Below are 17,974 nucleotides of genomic sequence, written 5' to 3'. Positions count from 1 at the left end.
GACGCGAGTCCAGAGAAAAACGGCGTTCGTCAGCTCCAGTTTGTATCCAGCCTTTCACAGAGACTTCAGATACGCCAATCACAAAGCCTGTGAAGAGACGACTCAACACTGGCGATATGGACCCTCTATGGTGGACGGCACTGATCCTCAACAACTCGTCTCAACACCGGCGTGATTACTTGGACTTCCAAAAGATGGAAATGGATAAATATTCTAAATGTTCCGATCCAATCTGACTTGTAATGCTGCCCGAATCATAAATCATGCACTGTTCCTTCGTTGGCCAGAGGAGAACTGGCCCTCCGACTGAGTCTGGTTTCTCCCAAGGTTTTTTTCTCCATTCTGTCACCTGATGGAGTTTTGGTTCCTTGCCACTGTTGCCTTGGCTTTTGGCTTGCTTAGTTGGGGACATTTAATATTCAATAATATTATTGATCTGCCTTATTTAAGGTGGACGTTGACTCAATTTTCTTTTAGAAACAAACTCTGTTATATTATTTTCATGTTATCACTGTGAAGCTGCTTTGATACAATCTGTATTGTAAAAAGCGCTATATAAATAAAGGTGACTTGACTTGACTTGACTATAGCCTACCTATTTGGCACACTGCCTGTTTTATTTAGCTTACCAACTCTTGAAATATGTGTACAAAACTGCGCAACACACTGGACAGCACAGAGAGAATGTGAAATGCAGAGTAACAATCCTGAGTTTATTTTATTAACACTTGTGTATCAATGTCACTCAAAACATTGTTTAATTTTTTTCCTGCCAGCTAAACTTCTAAAGCAAAGTCACAGATCATTGTGCGACTCGCAACATGTGAGCACATGGTTCATTCCCGAATGAATCCGAGTCTTTGAACAAATCAGTTGAGTAAGTGATTCACTACCAGCCATACAGCCTTTTACTACTGAATGAATCAGTGTTTCAATCAATCCCGGGTCATGTTTGCATTCACACAGAAGGTGTTCTGGTAATATCCCGGCAATTTCCCGGGATCAACGCGCTGTGTGAAGGGGCTATAGCAACACTGTGACGGCCCAGATCCAGCCATGGATCATTTAACAACCATGAACACCAATAGTTAAACTATGCTGACACAGATATCAACAATCAGCACATGAATCTCATCAATGGTGACAATCAACAAAATATTCAGCTACTTAATGTCACAACAAAAACAGCAAAAAATAAAAGCAAATATTTAGAATTAAACAAAATAATAGGAAAATTAAGCTGCATAATTTATTCACGCTGCAATGCATGCTGGAAGTTTTGTACCCAGCTGTAACCCAGCATGCATAGCAGCAAGGGACTTTTGATTGTCACTGTTACTTCCTTGCTTTGTTTTTTTAGTTTTTTCTTTCCCCGAGTCTTTCTCTTTTACTTTCACTTTCTTAGTTATGTCCTATTGACCCAACACCTGGTCGCAATGTTACTGTGACGTCACTGACCGGCTCTCCAATCAGTTCAGTACACCCTGGCATAAAAGTGGAGAGGAGACGCCACTCACAAGGCCCTTTTAGATGCTTTGAAACTATGTTCTGTGACAGCCCTATATTCTGTGTTTAGTGAATTTGTGTATCCCGTGCCGTGTGTTTATTAATTTTACGTAACCGGCTTGTGTTCTGTTTCATTTCCATTTGTTTTACCTCTGTTATTGCGCGCTAGCCACATCTGAGGTTGGAGAAAGGGACAGGTAAGGAGGTAGCGCGACATACATTGTGCACACCTTATTTTCACTATTACTAGATACACTAGTTTAGGGGCGAGTTCCACCTGTTGTATTTTGCGTTTGAGTAGTTAGTGTAGGTAAGGTAGTGCATTGGAGGACACAAAGACTTTTCATTTCATTACTTTCTTTTGACAGTTAGGTTAGTGATTGGGCCGCAAGTTAGCTTGGTTTTGTTTCTAGCTTGGTTACTCTGTCTGAGGTGCGTTTTTGTCTTGTTTAAAGCTACCTCCTATTGTAAATATTTCTACTTGTGATATATATATATATATATATATATATATATATATATATATATATTTCACCTTTTTGTAAATAAAACAATCGATTGCAGTTCAGTAGTGGTGTTTATTTACCTTTACTTCTCATCTAGTAATGATGCGTGTCTGCAAATGTGTGTTTCTCCCAAATTAATCTTACTCCCCTATACCCCTTGATTGAACATCTCAGGGGTCATAACAGTCACCATTTTTGAGATTCATGTGCTGATTGGTGATTGTGTGTGTCATCATATAATAATTATTTTATGCTCATATTTGTTAAAATCTTCTAACTGATTGTTATAATAATGCTGGATCTCATGTTGCACTAACACAGGGTTTGTAGCATAAATATATTGATGGCACAACAAAACTGTTAGAATTGATTAGTTTCAAATGACATCATCAGGTTATTTCATGATGATTTTAAACTAGGGCTGTGAAAAGATTAATCGCATCCAAAATAAAAGTTTGTGTTTACATAATATATGTGTGTGCACTGTGTAATTATTTTGTATATATAAATACACACACATGCATGTTTATATCTAAGAAATATTTGCATGTATATACTGTATATATTTATAAATAATTTATATTCTATATAAATATTGTAAGGGGTATACAGTTAAAGACCCAGAACCAGATATGAAGAATGAAGACCCAGAGTCAGAATTATAAAAAATTAGAGAAAATATTTACTGAAGATAGTTTGCAGTTTCATCAGCAGAAGTCAGCTTCAATACTCGCACAGGAGTTCGTAGGCCGCCCCGCTTACAGTTACAAAGATTACAGCAGTTATACCATTTCCAAGGTCTAAGCTATGTCATTGCTTACAGGATGAATGATTCTCATTGGCTATGAAATAGATAAACACAGTAATTTTCCACACGTATACAGATAGACTGAAGCATATCTCCATCGATTATGCAGCTGAAGTTAGGCAAGTCATGTCCTTCCAGGTCGCAGATTTGGGTTGCTGGGCGCCAGCATACAGAACAACAACTCAGTCAATCTCCAATAATGCCAGTGGTTCCTTAACCTGTAACCAAGAAGACTAACACACACACCGACACACAGCTTTTCCAAGGTTGGATTTGGCCAGGCTCTCACTATAAACAGGAGAGTCCTCTCAAAACCTCAAGATAATGCGTTCTTTCTCTCAAGGATAGCTAAACTTTAGTCTAACTGGAAAGAAAGGCTTTTACAAAGAAATGGCCCCTTAAACTATTGGCTTCAATGACCCCTATATGTTTTAACACATTGAAGACCTTTCTCAAACACAAAACAAGTCCCTATTTCATATCTGGAAGCTGTGTTAAATAAGCAAGCACTGCATTCAGATATCAAATACAGACATTAAAGAATACATGAAAAGAACATTTCAGTAATCACACTGGTAACTTATATAAATAAAGTAAAATCTCCAGAGAAGTCATTCAATTCATTTGATATTTAGAAGGAAAAATATTGATTAATACCTTAATTATAATCAGTCATCATTACATATACATTGAAGCAGCAGTGGATTCCAATCCACCCCCTTCAGTCCCCCGTTTTAGACCAATGTGGAGTCCTAAACACCACATCTGCTCTATCCATAAAGAGGCTGCTTCAAAATGTTAGGTTTCTGACCCATGCTCCTCTGTCAGGTTAATTTTTATAAAACAAACAATATCTTTTTCCTTCAATGACTTAATATCAACAAAATATCCCACATACTACAATATTGATCTCCAGAACCTTTGGACATAGCTGTCTTTACATGTCTTACACAGCTATTATTCATCTTGGCTAATTTGGATTTCATCATCAAATTAACTGATACAATACAAGTACATATTTAATCATAAATACCAGGATATATGCACTAGTTTTTATAATTTCCAATTCATTTTATAATAAACTAAGAAGAATAGTTAATCCATTCTTTTCACTACTCCCCTTTATAGACCCAAAAGGTTCAAAACACTGGTTGAAAACACAAGGGTTGTCAAGCTGAAAATAAACAACATTAAAAAAAATAAGACCCATAATAATCCACTTTAAGTCTCTCCATGAATTCATCCTTCAGTTTACAGTCACCATCTTAATTATATAACATCTTATACTTTTTTTTACTCTTTTCAAAAATAGAAATAAAATAAAACAAATTCAAATCATCATTTCAATCATTATTTTACCCCTAAAATATATAATTGTTCCCCATTCTGCTAAATAAAACTTTTGTTCATTCCTTATCTTTATATCACGTTAATCCCTGTTAATCATACTCAATGCCTTTATTATTATTTAATTTTTTTATCTGAAACTCATTTTTCATACCATTTCAACTTGATTTGACTTAACAGGTGTTAATAAATAGTTCCATAAATTCTATCAGAAATTTTATTTTCATAACATACATTTATCTACTATATTTCTTCTCCTATTTCCATATTTCCCTACATGCCAGTTCCTTCTGCATCACTTTCCTTTCTTTTCTTTGCCTCATCTAACCAGTACAATTGTTTGCTCACAATCCACACAAACATCTCTCACACAACAACCTTTTTGTTTTTCACTTCCCTCTTCCATTGAGTCTCTCACCACTGTCAGCCTAGTGACACTTAAAGTTCCCTCGTTAACTACTTCTCACAGTATTGCTCTATCAAATGGTTAGTCTGACGATCCAAAAAATATAATCAGTATTGTCTCAGTCCCACTTATCTTTACAGTTTTACAGAAACCAAAATATCAAGTTACTCAGATCTCAACCCCTAAGACAGCCATATACTGTAGCTGATTTCACTTTTAACCTTTATTTAACTAAATTGTAGTTTTCTTAGACATCTAATGTCATACATCCATTTAATGGATTGAGAAATAAAACTTTAGAAGTTATATTCACTCCTCCTTTCTTTGCCCATCGGCCTTTCATAAAAATGAGGGAGCTCACTCTGGATAATTTGGATAGTGATTTAGCGAATGTGTCACTTTGTCTCTTTGCCGTCAAATCTATTATTTTTACGTTTACCGTTATGATCCCACCTAGTTGTCATTTAAATTTAGACCCTCAGTTGAATTTAGACAAGAGCTTACCCCATAATGGACGGCAATCTTCAACTTCACAATTCCAATTTATATAAAATACTAATCCAGAGAGTAATTCAAATCAACATCATACACGACAAAAGTATTCATAATTACCAGTAGCAGACAGAGCTGGAAAACCACTCCAATTAAAGCTCGTCCCATGTTCTGCATTGTCTTTTCATCAGATTGACTTAGAATTATCAACTTTTTTAAAGTTGGTCATTTCACTTAACCCATCTGTAATGATAAAACACTAATTCCAGAGGTTAATGACACAATATCCTCAAAATCAGGAAATAATAGTACCCCAAACTAATACATACAAGACATAAAGTGCTGTCACCATCACACGCACTCATACTAGACACACATATGTTAACTGTTCATTTTCAATGTTCATTTTTCTTTATATTATTGCTAAAAGATTTAAATTTTAAATAAGATTTTAAACTTCCCATTTTCCTGTAGCTTCTACCTAATTTTATATGGTCTCTTAACCAGTTTCAAAGCATGCCTGTTCATTATTCATTAGAATTTAACGAGGTCAGCTGGGTTGTTTTGTTTCATTATCATTATTTTGCTTCAGCTTCTCTAGCAGGCCGATGACAGAAAGACAGACACAGTTACCATCCCTTCCTCCGCTCAAGTAGTCTCTCTCACTATAAATAAATTTCTAAGACTGTAACTTATATAAAATGTAATATTAAATTCGTTACAATAATCTTTGACCATTCACCTTTGTTATCCAGACTTTTCTTAAATCAAAAGCTGTCTTCATCTTTAGCCACCACCATGTCTAACGACCTTCAAGAGTTAAAACTATGTTATAGACATATTAGTTCAAAATCAACACTATGATTTTCCTTGCCCATAAGGCAACCGACATCAAAAAGTTTTATTACTGTCTCCACAACAACTAATGGGAATCACTTCATGGCCCCGACTGAACCCCGAAAGCCCATTCCAGTTAGCTCTTTATCTATAACCTCCATCAGGGTGTTGTCCCCCCTGGCATATTTTCAGACGCTTGTCACAATGAAAAACAAGCCATACAACTAATGCGGTTTCTGGGGAGTGGTATAGAGGAGCTTTGTTTCTGGGGCAGACTGCAGTAACTCGTCACCGCTTCATCTCCCCTTAACGGTATAAGGACGCTGCTGGCCTCACAGCTCCTGCTCAACTCTCATACCTGTCTCACATAACACACCTCCATTCAGGAGATGCCCAGTGACTTTACGTGACCCCCCTGCCTTAGGTTGCCCCCTGTCTGGCCAAAGAAGGTCTTACCCGTCATAGAGATGGTCACTCGTGCCCACTGGTAACCGCTTTTTCCGATCACAGAATCTTTGACCGTTTTCTTCAACAAAATCTGTTGTTCTCTGGAGCTCAGGAAAGACACAATCAAGAGTCACCAGGGCCATTTGGACTGCCTAATAGTTGTAACACAGGGAGACAGGTTAATAACAACAGTATTTAATCACTTAAATCCATTAACCATCTTAAAAGCAGCATCCTAGCTACTCAGTGGATTTAGATCACAACCGTACATTCAGTGTACATTTCCGTCGGCCCCGCCCCCGTTTCATGGTGGGGACTAAGATCAGACAAAGAAGTTACTGGTCCTAAAATAACCTAATCAAAGATGTCACTACAAATAGCTTATCACTTATGACACCGACTCAGGTAACAGCTTTTAGCTGACATTGAATGAGAGAGGGACTGGTACACTGCACTCTCATGAACGTCTAACTTTATCTACCATCTTTTAACTCTATCCCAGCTTAAGGCATCTTTGCCAGATATTACATACGGTTTCAAATAAACATATTATTTATATTTGTCTTTTGCCCACACATCAGGAAATTTAGGCATTACAAATTTCCACTCAGATTGAGTCTGTTGCACTGGCAGTTTCAGCCACAGCACACATCAGATTCAGATAAGCAAACTGTTTCATTACAGCCAATAACAACCTTATCTTTTGAAAGCAAAACATCAGCTTCTAGTTCTTTCATGGTCAACTTTTCAAGCTGTTTGTTTAATCAGCATTTAGCAACTGTTAATCCAGTACTGCTTCTGCTTATTTGTTCTTACATAAAAATAATTATTCTAGTTCTCAATAACGTTTCACATTTCTCAATCTCAATTTTAATTGTCAAGTTCTCAACCATAGTTTAATATTTGACTTTAGTTTTCTCTTGGAGTTTATCAATCTCCAATTAGGATTCACACTATAAGTTTGACGAGGCAAGCACTCTCTGCTTGTGATACTTTTGCAGTTATTGTAAATCATCTGTGAGATTAGTCTCTCTATATCATCTAAAACCTTTTTAAAATGTTTAATTACAACACAATCATCCTTTTAGTTACTTTGATATATTTTGCAACACACATCTGTTGGAGTCATTAATTTTACATCAAGCTGTATTCATCAGTTCACTTATAAAAAATACTATTATAGATCTTTTCTTCAAAAGGATTCACTTTAAGACTTCAATCTTTTGACCTTGTTTTTATCTCTTACTCTTTCTCAGACGAAAACTTTAATATCGTTATATAAACACTGATCTGCTTTCAACCCCACATTATTACCAGAAATGTGTCACTATCACATTTTCAAACACCTTCTCAGTGGGCATTTACAGTTACATGTTAGATGGTCCTGCTGACCACAATTAAAACACTCTCTGTCGGCTCCAACTTACTGCACACTCTTGAAGCAGTGTGTCCCAAACAGGAATGCAAACCGAGCTGATAAGCAGTTCTCTGTATTCTTTTACAGTCTAGCAGTGGCGGATTCAATCACAATAGCCGAATCATAATCTTCATCATTATCATTGGCAGCACATTAATTTTCATAAGCTGCACTGAAAATCACTCAACATTCTCTAAGGGTTTTTTCAAAGTTTCTGTTTAACTTTAGTCACACTTGTCCAAGGAAATGATCTTCGACCCATAATTTAATATACTTGCTTTTTATAATCATCGTAAGCAATACAAGGCTAAACATTTTAATTTTTCAGTTTCTTTGTTTGTTTGTAGCCAGTCAAGTTGTTGTTTAAATTTCCAAACAGAAGCAAAACTTATCAAGACAACCATTTACTTAATAATTTCTGCAAATTTCTCTGAAGTGAGGGCTTCAGAGCACAGCTGCTTACAGCGTTCACTCTTTTCTGTCTCACTATTAGTTTCAGGACTGTTCAGGTTACTGATCAAGTTACTCAGTTTGTCTGCCATATCTTAATAACAGTTCAAACTCACCTGAAGTCATTGCAGAAATGGAGGCGGCGATCTTTGAACAACACAGCTTGGCTTCTCCGTGATGAAACTGCAGAGTATACTCCAAAATCACAGTTACATATACTGGTCCATGCCAATTTGGGTCACAACTTTTTTTTTGTCTCTCTCTCGGGATCATTCCTGATGCATCCCTGGCAAACAACCCTATTTTTGTTAGTATCCCTAACTGCCTGATTCACTAAATTCGGGGATCCCCTATCTGAGATGGAAGAGATTGAGCAGGTTTACGGTGCCACTGGACCTCCCGTCCAGGGACGTACTCTGCTGGGGTGGTGCTACACCATTAATGCCCAGCTGGGCCCACACAGAGCACGCTTTGCTTGCGCTGTCTGCTGCCGTTACCCTTAACGACGCTCTCAGCGACTTCTTATACTCTCAGCAGTATAATTAACTTACTCCTTCGCTCGCCTCATCCGAGTGAAGGCTACTTACTCCTTCACTCGCCTCATCGGAGTGAAGGCTCTCCCGCTCTCCTTCAAAATCTCTTCCAGTCAGACAGCCCTAACAATTAATAAAAGCTTACTACCTTGTGTGTTGATTTGCCAGAGATGACACCACGGAATGATTGCCCGCATTCTCCACCAAACTGTAAGGGGTATACAGTTAAAGACCCAGAACCAGATATGAAGAATGAAGACCCAGAGTCAGAATTATAAAAAATTAGAGAAAATATTTACTGAAGATAGTTTGCAGTTTCATCAGCAGAAGTCAGCTTCAATACTCGCACAGGAGTTCGTAGGCCGCCGCGCTTACAGTTACAAAGATCACAGCAGTTATACGATTTCCAAGGTCTAAGCTACGTCATTGCTTACAGGATGAATGATTCTCATTGGCTATGAAATAGATAAACACAGTAATTTTCCACACATATACAGATAGACTGAAGCATATCTCCATCGATTATGCAGCTGAAGTTAGGCACGTCATGACCTTCCAGGTCGCAGATTTGGGTTGCTGGGCGCCAGCATGTCCAGAACAACAACTCAGTCAATCTCCAATAATGCCAGTGGTTCCTTAACCTGTAACCAAGAAGACTAACACACACACCGACACACAGCTTTTCCAAGGTTGGATTTGGCCAGGCTCTCACTATAAACAGGAGAGTCCTCTCAAAACCTCAAGATAATGCGTTCTTTCTCTCAAGGATAGCTAAACTTTAGTCTAACTGGAAAGAAAGGCTTTTACAAAGAAATGGCCCCTTAAACTATTGGCTTCAATGACCCCTATATGTTTTAACACATTGAAGACCTTTCTCAAACACAAAACAAGTCCCTATTTCATATCTAGAAGCTGTGTTAAATAAGCAAGCACTGCATTCAGATATCAAATACAGACATTAAAGAATACATGAAAAGAACATTTCAGTAATCACACTGGTAACTTATATAAATAAAGTAAAATCTCCAGAGAAGTCATTCAATTCATTTGATATTTAGAAGGAAAAATATTGATTAATACCTTAATTATAATCAGTCATTACATATACATTGAAGCAGCAGTGGATTCCAATCCACCCCCTTCAGTATAAATATTTTATATATAAATAACAAATATTTCTTATATAAATACAAACACATGCATGTATATATCTATACAAAATAATTATACACAGTGCACACACATATATTATGTAAACACAAACTTTTATTTTGGATGCGATTAATCGCGATTAATCTTTTCACAGCCCTATTTTAAACCTTTCACTAGGTAACCACCATAACCTGATCTCATTTTGTTTTAGCTGCTTTTACATGAAACACATTAGAGTTAAACCCCTGTTAATTCTTAATAAATTGTGTAGACGTCTGACAGAAATAAAGTCAACCTGGTTAGTAACACGTGAAGCTGGTAATGTTTTTTGTAAAGTTGTTTAATCCTCCTTTGCTGAGATCTTGAGAGATTTAATATATTCAGTTGATTTCATCTGACTGTGTCTGAAGTCAGTTGTAGTTCTTTTGTTTCTGCTCGTCTCTTTTTCTGTTCTCTTCTTTCCTTCAGGGATTCTCCTTGTTAACAGGCTTATAAGGCTGAGTTGACTCCATATTTAATATACACATGTTTTGTGGCTCAGATAAGGTCCAGTTCTGGTTTATTTCTTTGCTCTTGGCTGACATGTGGCATTGCTATGGCCTGCTTGTGGCCCAGATCTGGCAAACAGGAGCGGTCCGCCCAAGTGCCATCATTCCACGCAGCATGTGGGCCAGATCATCATTCCACACGTGCCAGAAGTGGGCCGGATCTGGGCCGAAACAATGTTGCTATCTGGGTCAGTGATTCTGCTTGTTAACAGCAGGTGTTCATCACTAATTCCCAACAATCACATACATATTCACTTAATTATCTCACTGCAACACTGCGTCAATGTTACTTTTTACTCTTTGTAGTGTGGATTTTCCTGTGGGGTTGAAAGGGTTAACAGTGTAAGATAAAAAAGACACACCCACAAAATGTATTTTAACAGTAATAAACTAAGTTATAAAACAGGTATATAGTTTACAGTAAAATCTTGTTTTTTGGGTCATCATTGTGCTGAAGAGTAGAGCCTGTGCTTCAGTCCAGGAGAAGACCAAGAATCATCGATGAAGTTCTGCATTTTGTTTTACTGGTGATTGTGTAGTTGCTGTTTTTAAACTATGGTCTTAATAATTATAGCAGTCTCATCTCGTTTGCTTTCTTTCCCACTCACAGCTGCATACTAAACATTCCTGATGTAAATAAAGTAAAAATAAAAAAATGACAGCGCCTCAGCTGGTTCTCAACATTTTTACTTTGTTTACATATTCATGTAATAGACCATGCGAATGTAAAATTCGCCTTAATCATTCATAAATACTCTAGTTGTATAATAATATCAATATTTATAAATACTCAAATGCATACTCGATCACAGCTGTTTAAAAACTCTTCCAACGGCTCTGCTCTATGGTTAGTTCAGACTGGTGACAGTTGGGTGATTTTCGCTCTCTACTTCCTGTGAAGTGATGTATCGATGTTCCCTTATTCCCTACGTCGTTTGCAGTGTCCTTTGAAACTGAACATGTTCGCTCCCTTCGGATTGGAATCTCACTTAAGATGGCGGAAAACACAGTGAAGTCCACTTCACAGTCCAATATAATAATATTTATAAAAATTATATAAATACATTATTGCATAGAAAATTACCTGTTGTAAAAACAACAACAACAACAACAAAAAAAAAAAACCCATCTGAATGCAGATCAACAATGTGCAAGATGGGAATTATATATAGAGGAAATGTTATATATATGTATATATATATATATATATATATATATATATATATATTTATATAAAATTAACTGGCAACTTGTTTTAATAGCGCTTTCTATATCGATATAACTATGTAATATTGTGCACAATCTGTCACGCACACTAAAGCCTCATCAATAAATCACGCATGCGCTGAACACCTCTGAAGTAAACTTCAACACTGCTTCTGTTTGAGAGAAAGGATCACAGGTGGTTAGGAGGCTACAGTTCTCGCCCTGGAGCGTCGGTCAGAACGCAGGACAAGAGGCAGGAATCAGTTTGAACACTTTACTGAACTTTCTTCGGCAGCACAGACATACATTAGACAGCAATGATGCCACACTTTCACATTACAGGTGCAGATTTGAATGTACATGTAGTAGTTGCCTCTCAGCTTATATTGATGGAAATGGTGGGTTTACAGCTTCAGTGTTCATTTAACAGTCCGCACACACATCCACACTGAGCAGTGGTAATTTAACACTGTTTTTTTGCTGTTTAATATTACATGAATCTTACCTGTTTCATTTACATATGACTGACTAATATGAATCAAATTGTGTTTATTAGTTTATGTTAAAACTATGTGATTCAAATGGATGGAAACGTGAATGTTATTCAAATACATAAAACTTAAATTTAGAATAAATTAGTGGCAAAATAGTGCAGGATAATGTTGTGAAGCATAATTTTACATAATTTGTCCAGTTGGAAAAGTTCCTAGTTGATCATTTTGATTTATGCTCTCACCGTAACATGCCATCACAAAATGTTTTGTTTAATGTAGAGAATTATGAGGAAAAAGTAAAATGCTTTGAAAAATGTATTTGGTTGACAGAAGTTGTGAAATCGTACAAGCAGGCAAAAAAGCCGTTGTGGTGGCAATTTTAATGATATTCATTGATCTTTAGTAAAATATAGATGATTCAAATAATGTCACATGGGTGTCTCTCACTTGTAGTGAGAGAAGATTCTGTTTATGTACCTGGGGAGGCAGAAGGGGGAGACACTCCAGAGAACAGACGAACAAGGACCTCTGACCTAGATGTCAGAAGGCCATTTGGTGCAGGGGAGCTTCGTGGGCCAACTAGTGACGTCTATGGAAAACTACTGGGAGGAAGGCTCTGGGGGGAAGAAGGCCTTGAAACTAAGATAAAAGCTAGTTCATTCTGTCTGGGGGTGTGTCACTCTTCTGCACAGGGTAACAACTATGTATTAGACTGCTCCTATTCTTGCAAGAATAAATACTTCTATTTTATATAATTTGACTCTGAGTGTCTCTTACGCAGTGATGTTTGTTTGAGATGAATTTTTGCCACAACAGATTGGTGTCAGAATAGTGGGATTCCTTGGAAGTGCCTTCTGGACCTGAGAGCGGACGGTGTTTGGCCACCTGGACTGAGCAGTTCCAGCTCTACCTCGTAAATTTCAGAGAGAGGGGCCGACCGCTATCAGGGCCAGGAGAAACTCCACTGGAATCAATTGAAAGAACCCGGTGGCAACAGAAGCATCTCTGGTAAGAGACAGTTCAATTTATTTTCTTTTGGGTAAGTTAATTAAATTCAGTTTAATTGGGGAGAAGAGTGAAATTGAACCATATTGGCTGAAGGCTGTTTCTGTGGTACGTAATCTGAGATTAATTGAGATCTATATAGATCAAGAAATTTCAAACAGATACGAGGGAAAATGATCTGAGATTAATTGAGGTCTGTAACAGAACAAGAAATTTCAAGCAGATAAATAATCTGGGATTAAGTGAGAACTGTAACAGATCAAGAGATTTCAAACAGATAGGTACCCTGAAAATTAGTTGTTCCACGACGGAGCAAATTGTTTTTAGGTACTGAGGCTAATTAGGGGGAACCAGAACAGTTTTTGGTAAACCTTAATTAGGAGGGCACTAATAGTGCAACCCGACCGATTTGGGTTAAAAGAAAGAATCGGGTCTGTTGGGGACGCCTAAACAGATTAGAGAAAACACGCGTTGAAGAGAAATCCACAGAGAACAGAAAACAGCCAGTACGGGAAAATCACAGAGTAAGCATGCCAAATTTGATACACCGGTTTTCTGTAGAACTAGGAAAGTATGGGGGGAAATGTATGTTTTAGATATTGAAGTAGGAAGAAGCAATAAGGCTGTCTGTGTGAAATAGAGGGAACTGTAAGAGAGACTTGGTGGAAGAGGGAAGTGAAAAAACAAAAATGTGGTGTGTGAGACATGTGTGTGTGGGGATTGTGCAAACAATCATGTACTGGTTAGATAATGAAGGAACTGGGATGTTTGAGAAAAGAAAGGAGAGGATAATGAAGGAACTGGCATGTAGGGAAAAGAAAGGAGAAATATAGTAGAAAACTATATGTGATGAAAATAGACATGGTCTGACAGAATTTATGGAAGTCAAATTAACTGTTTAAATGATATGAAAAGTTTTAGAATAAAATAAGGCATTGTATGATTGACAGGGATTAACATGATATGAAGAATGTTTTAAGCAGAATGGGGAACAATTCTAGATTTTGATAAAATAATGATTGAAATGATATATATGCTTTATTTTATTAATGTTAAGAAAATAAGGGTATTGAAGCAAGTAGCTATAATGGTTGTCTGTGTAATTTACGGACTGAGTAATATAATCTGTTTTGGAGAAACAGTAGAGATAAGACTGAGACAATAATGATAATATTAAGTTGAATCTGCAGACTAACCATGTGATGGAAGGGAAAAGGCTTCAAACCAGTTGTAATGAAAATAATGATGTACAAATTGTTACACTTTATGAAGAGTAACTGAACAGTCCGGGAAAATAAATAAATAAATAAATAGTGAGACAGAAGAGAGCAAATGCTGTAAACAGCTCTGCTCTGAAGATCTCATTTTGAAGAGATTTGCAGATGATGTTTTGTAAAAGATAAGCTGGGATAACAGCAACAGTACTTGTAATTAGTGTTGTTGATGATAATACCAAATTAGTAAGGTAAAGACAGAAAACAAATTCGAATATTTTGAGCATTCTCTGTGCTGCTCATGAAATTATGTTCTGCCAATAATAATGATGAAGAGTATGAGTTGGCTATTGTGATTGAATCCGCCATTGGTGGATGGTCAAAGGAATACAGAGAACTGCTTATCAGTGGGTCTGTTTACATTCCTGAATGGGACACACACTGCTTCAAGGGTGTGCAGTTAAGTTGAAGCCCTTTGGAAGCTCACAGTGATCAAACTGCAAGGTGTCTGATGCTGTAGTTGAGGCTGACACACGAACCAACCAGAGGACAGAGAGTGTCTTGATTGTGGTCAGCAGGACCATTTAACACGTGACACATTTCTGATAATAATGTGGGGTTGAAAATAGATCAGTGTTTAAATGACGACAGTGACAATTTTTGGTCTGAGAAATAAGAGATAAAAAAACAAGGTCAAAAGATTGAAGTCTTAAAGTGAATCATTTTGTGACTCCAACAAATGTGAGTTGCAAAATATGTAAAGGTAATATAGAGAGACAGATCTCAAAGATGATTTATAATAACTGCAAAAGATGCAGAGTAGCCTTGTCAAAATTAGTGTGAATCCTAATTGGAGATTGATAAACTCCAAGAGAAAACTTAAGTCAAATATTAAACTATGGTTGAGAACTTGACAATTAAAATTGAGATTGAGAAATGTGAAACGTTATTGAGAACTAGAATAATTATTTTTATGTAAGAACAAATAAGCAGAAGCAGTAGGCTACTGAATTAACAGTTGCTAAATGTAAAATGTGTTGAAAGGCATCTGATTAAACAAACAGCTTGAAAAGTTGACCATGAAAGAACTAGAAGCTGATGTTTTGCTTCCAAAAGATAAGTCTGCTATTGGCTGTAATGAAACAGTTCGCTTATCTGAATCTGGTGTGTGCTGTGCCTGAAACTGCCAGTGCGACAGAGACTCAATCTGAGTGGAAATTTGTAATGTCTAAATTCCCTGAGGTGGGCAAAAGACAAATATAAATAATATGTTTATTTGAAACCGTATGTAATTTCTGGCAAAGAGGAAGGTCATGAGGTGTGGAGAGACATCATGTATCATTGGAACATCAACAGACAGGGTCCAATTTGTAATAATTTTAAATAATACAATGCAATTAATATAAACTTTCTGACAGTGTGTGGGAAATCTGCAACTGATTTGCAAATATCGCGATAAATGTGTACAGGAATTGAGGCAGTAGCCAATGACAGCACTAGGAGTAAAAGCTGCAGGATTATGTACGAGTATACAAATATGTATGTGCATCGAATTTGAATTTGAGAACTTGTTAAATCTTGTGAATTATTAAGACTTAGAGACTATGTTTGTACTGATTGGGCTATGGGTTTTGTAAGAAAAGGTTTAAGAAACAACAAATGATTGATAAAATGTTTGATTACAGGTTAAAACCAACACATACATACCATTGTGAATATTTGCCTTTGTAGCTTTTCGTCTCCCGTTTACTTCTCCTCAAACAATAATGAGCTGACTGAGTCCGAAAGGCCCTTTTGGTCTTTTCAGCTGAAAAAAGAGAAAATAAAATACCATTATGTATAATATATAGGATTATTTAAAGGAGAAATTACAGATTTACCTTACAATTTTTGGATTTTAAATTATTAGGCATTAAAAGCATGGTAAGTGTTGTAGTTACTATGCATTTACAACAAATATTACTATAAAACTACCAATACTGAGGTAAAAGCATGGTAAATTTTGTGGTTACTGTGCATTTACAACAAATATTACTATAAAACTACCAATACTGAGGTAAAAGCATGGTAAGTTTTGTGGTTACTGTGCATTTACAACAAATGATACATTAAAACGGCAAATACTGTGGTAAAAGCATGGTAAGTGTTGTGGTTACTATGCATTTACAACAAATATTACTTTAAAACTACCAATACTGAGGTAAAAGCATGTTAAGTCTTGTGGTTACTGTGCATTTACAACAAATATTACTTTAAAACTACCAATACTGAGGTAAAAGCATGGTAAGTTTTGTGGTTACTGTGCATTTACAACAAATGATACATTAAAACGGCAAATACTGTGGTAAAAGCATGGTAAGTGTTGTGGTTACTATGCATTTACAACAAATATTACTTTAAAACTACCAATACTGAGGTAAAAGCATGTTAAGTCTTGTGGTTACTGTGCATTTACAACAAATATTACTATAAAACTACAAATACTGTGGTAAAAGCATGATAAGTTTTGTGGTAACTGTGCATTTACAACAAATATTACTTTAAAACTACCAATACTGTGGTAAAAGCATGGTAAGTTTTGTGGTTACTGTGCATTTACAACAAATATTACTATAAAACTACAAATACTGAGGTAAAAGCATTGTAAGTTTTGTGGTTACTGTGCATTTACAACAAATATTACTTTAAAACTACAAATACTGAGGTAAAAGCATGGTAAGTTTTGTGGTTACTGTGCATTTACAACAAATATTACTATAAAACTACAAATACTGTGGTAAAAGCATGATAAGTTTTGTGGTAACTGTGCATTTACAACAAATATTACTATAAAACTACCAATACTGAGGTAAAAGCATGGTAAGTGTTGTGCTTACTGCGCTTCTACTACAAATACCACTTTGGAACTAATATCTACTTTGGACCTGATATGAATATATTATATTTCATAACTGATTGAAGGTCTAGGCCTAAGTTATAGCACGTCACGTGACAGACAGTGTTTAATCACGTTAGTTTAGTAATGTGTTTTGAATTAGAAACCAATGTAACGCAAAGCCTCCGTGGAGATGACAGATATAATGCAGTGACTGAACATGAGAGAGCTAATCTGATTAATCGACAAACAGAAAAGACATTATAGCAAACATTATTTGGTCAGCGTATTTACGACTACTTACCAACATCTGGCACACGTGACCTGATGCCAAACATCGCGATGTGTTCGGAATGAGACTTCTTCGACACTATTTCCTACTGATACAATTCGCGTCTGTTTTTGCCGCCACAGATTTCCCATTGAAAGCAATGGAGTTCCTAATGAGTCACAGAGTGACGCCGAGGGGCGGCTTCGGCGTCTGCTATGTGACGCCTCGGGCGCTTGACCATGCTTCAGTTTTTGACGCCTTGGGAGTGAGAATGGGTTGTAAAGAAATATGTTGTTATTTATTTTTCTTCTTTCAGAGCGTCTGCTGGTATCAGGATCGAGTCGCTCCATATCTGCATCTGTGGGTGAGGACGTCACTCTGAACTGCTCTGTCGACTCTCACATCAAACCTGAACACATTGAAGAGCTTTCATGGAGGAAAACAGATGAAGATGTAGAGA

The 17,974-nt window shown here is 36.6% G+C and overlaps 1 protein-coding gene across 2 annotated transcripts in view; it reads right to left on the bottom strand.

The window, feature by feature from the left end:
* LOC143710998 (MIF4G domain-containing protein B) overlaps window positions 1-17,974 on the bottom strand; it is a 1,123,636-nt gene that overhangs the window by 357,421 nt on the left and 748,241 nt on the right. The gene's annotated exons all lie outside the window — the stretch shown is intronic.

This window comes from Siphateles boraxobius, unplaced genomic scaffold (assembly GCF_051911475.1).
Source record: "Siphateles boraxobius isolate OS27281-9 unplaced genomic scaffold, OSU_SipBor_1 49, whole genome shotgun sequence".
Classification (NCBI taxonomy): domain Eukaryota; kingdom Metazoa; phylum Chordata; class Actinopteri; order Cypriniformes; family Leuciscidae; genus Siphateles; species Siphateles boraxobius.
Note: the sequence above shows the minus strand (reverse complement) of the source record. Positions and strands in the feature narration are given on the sequence as shown.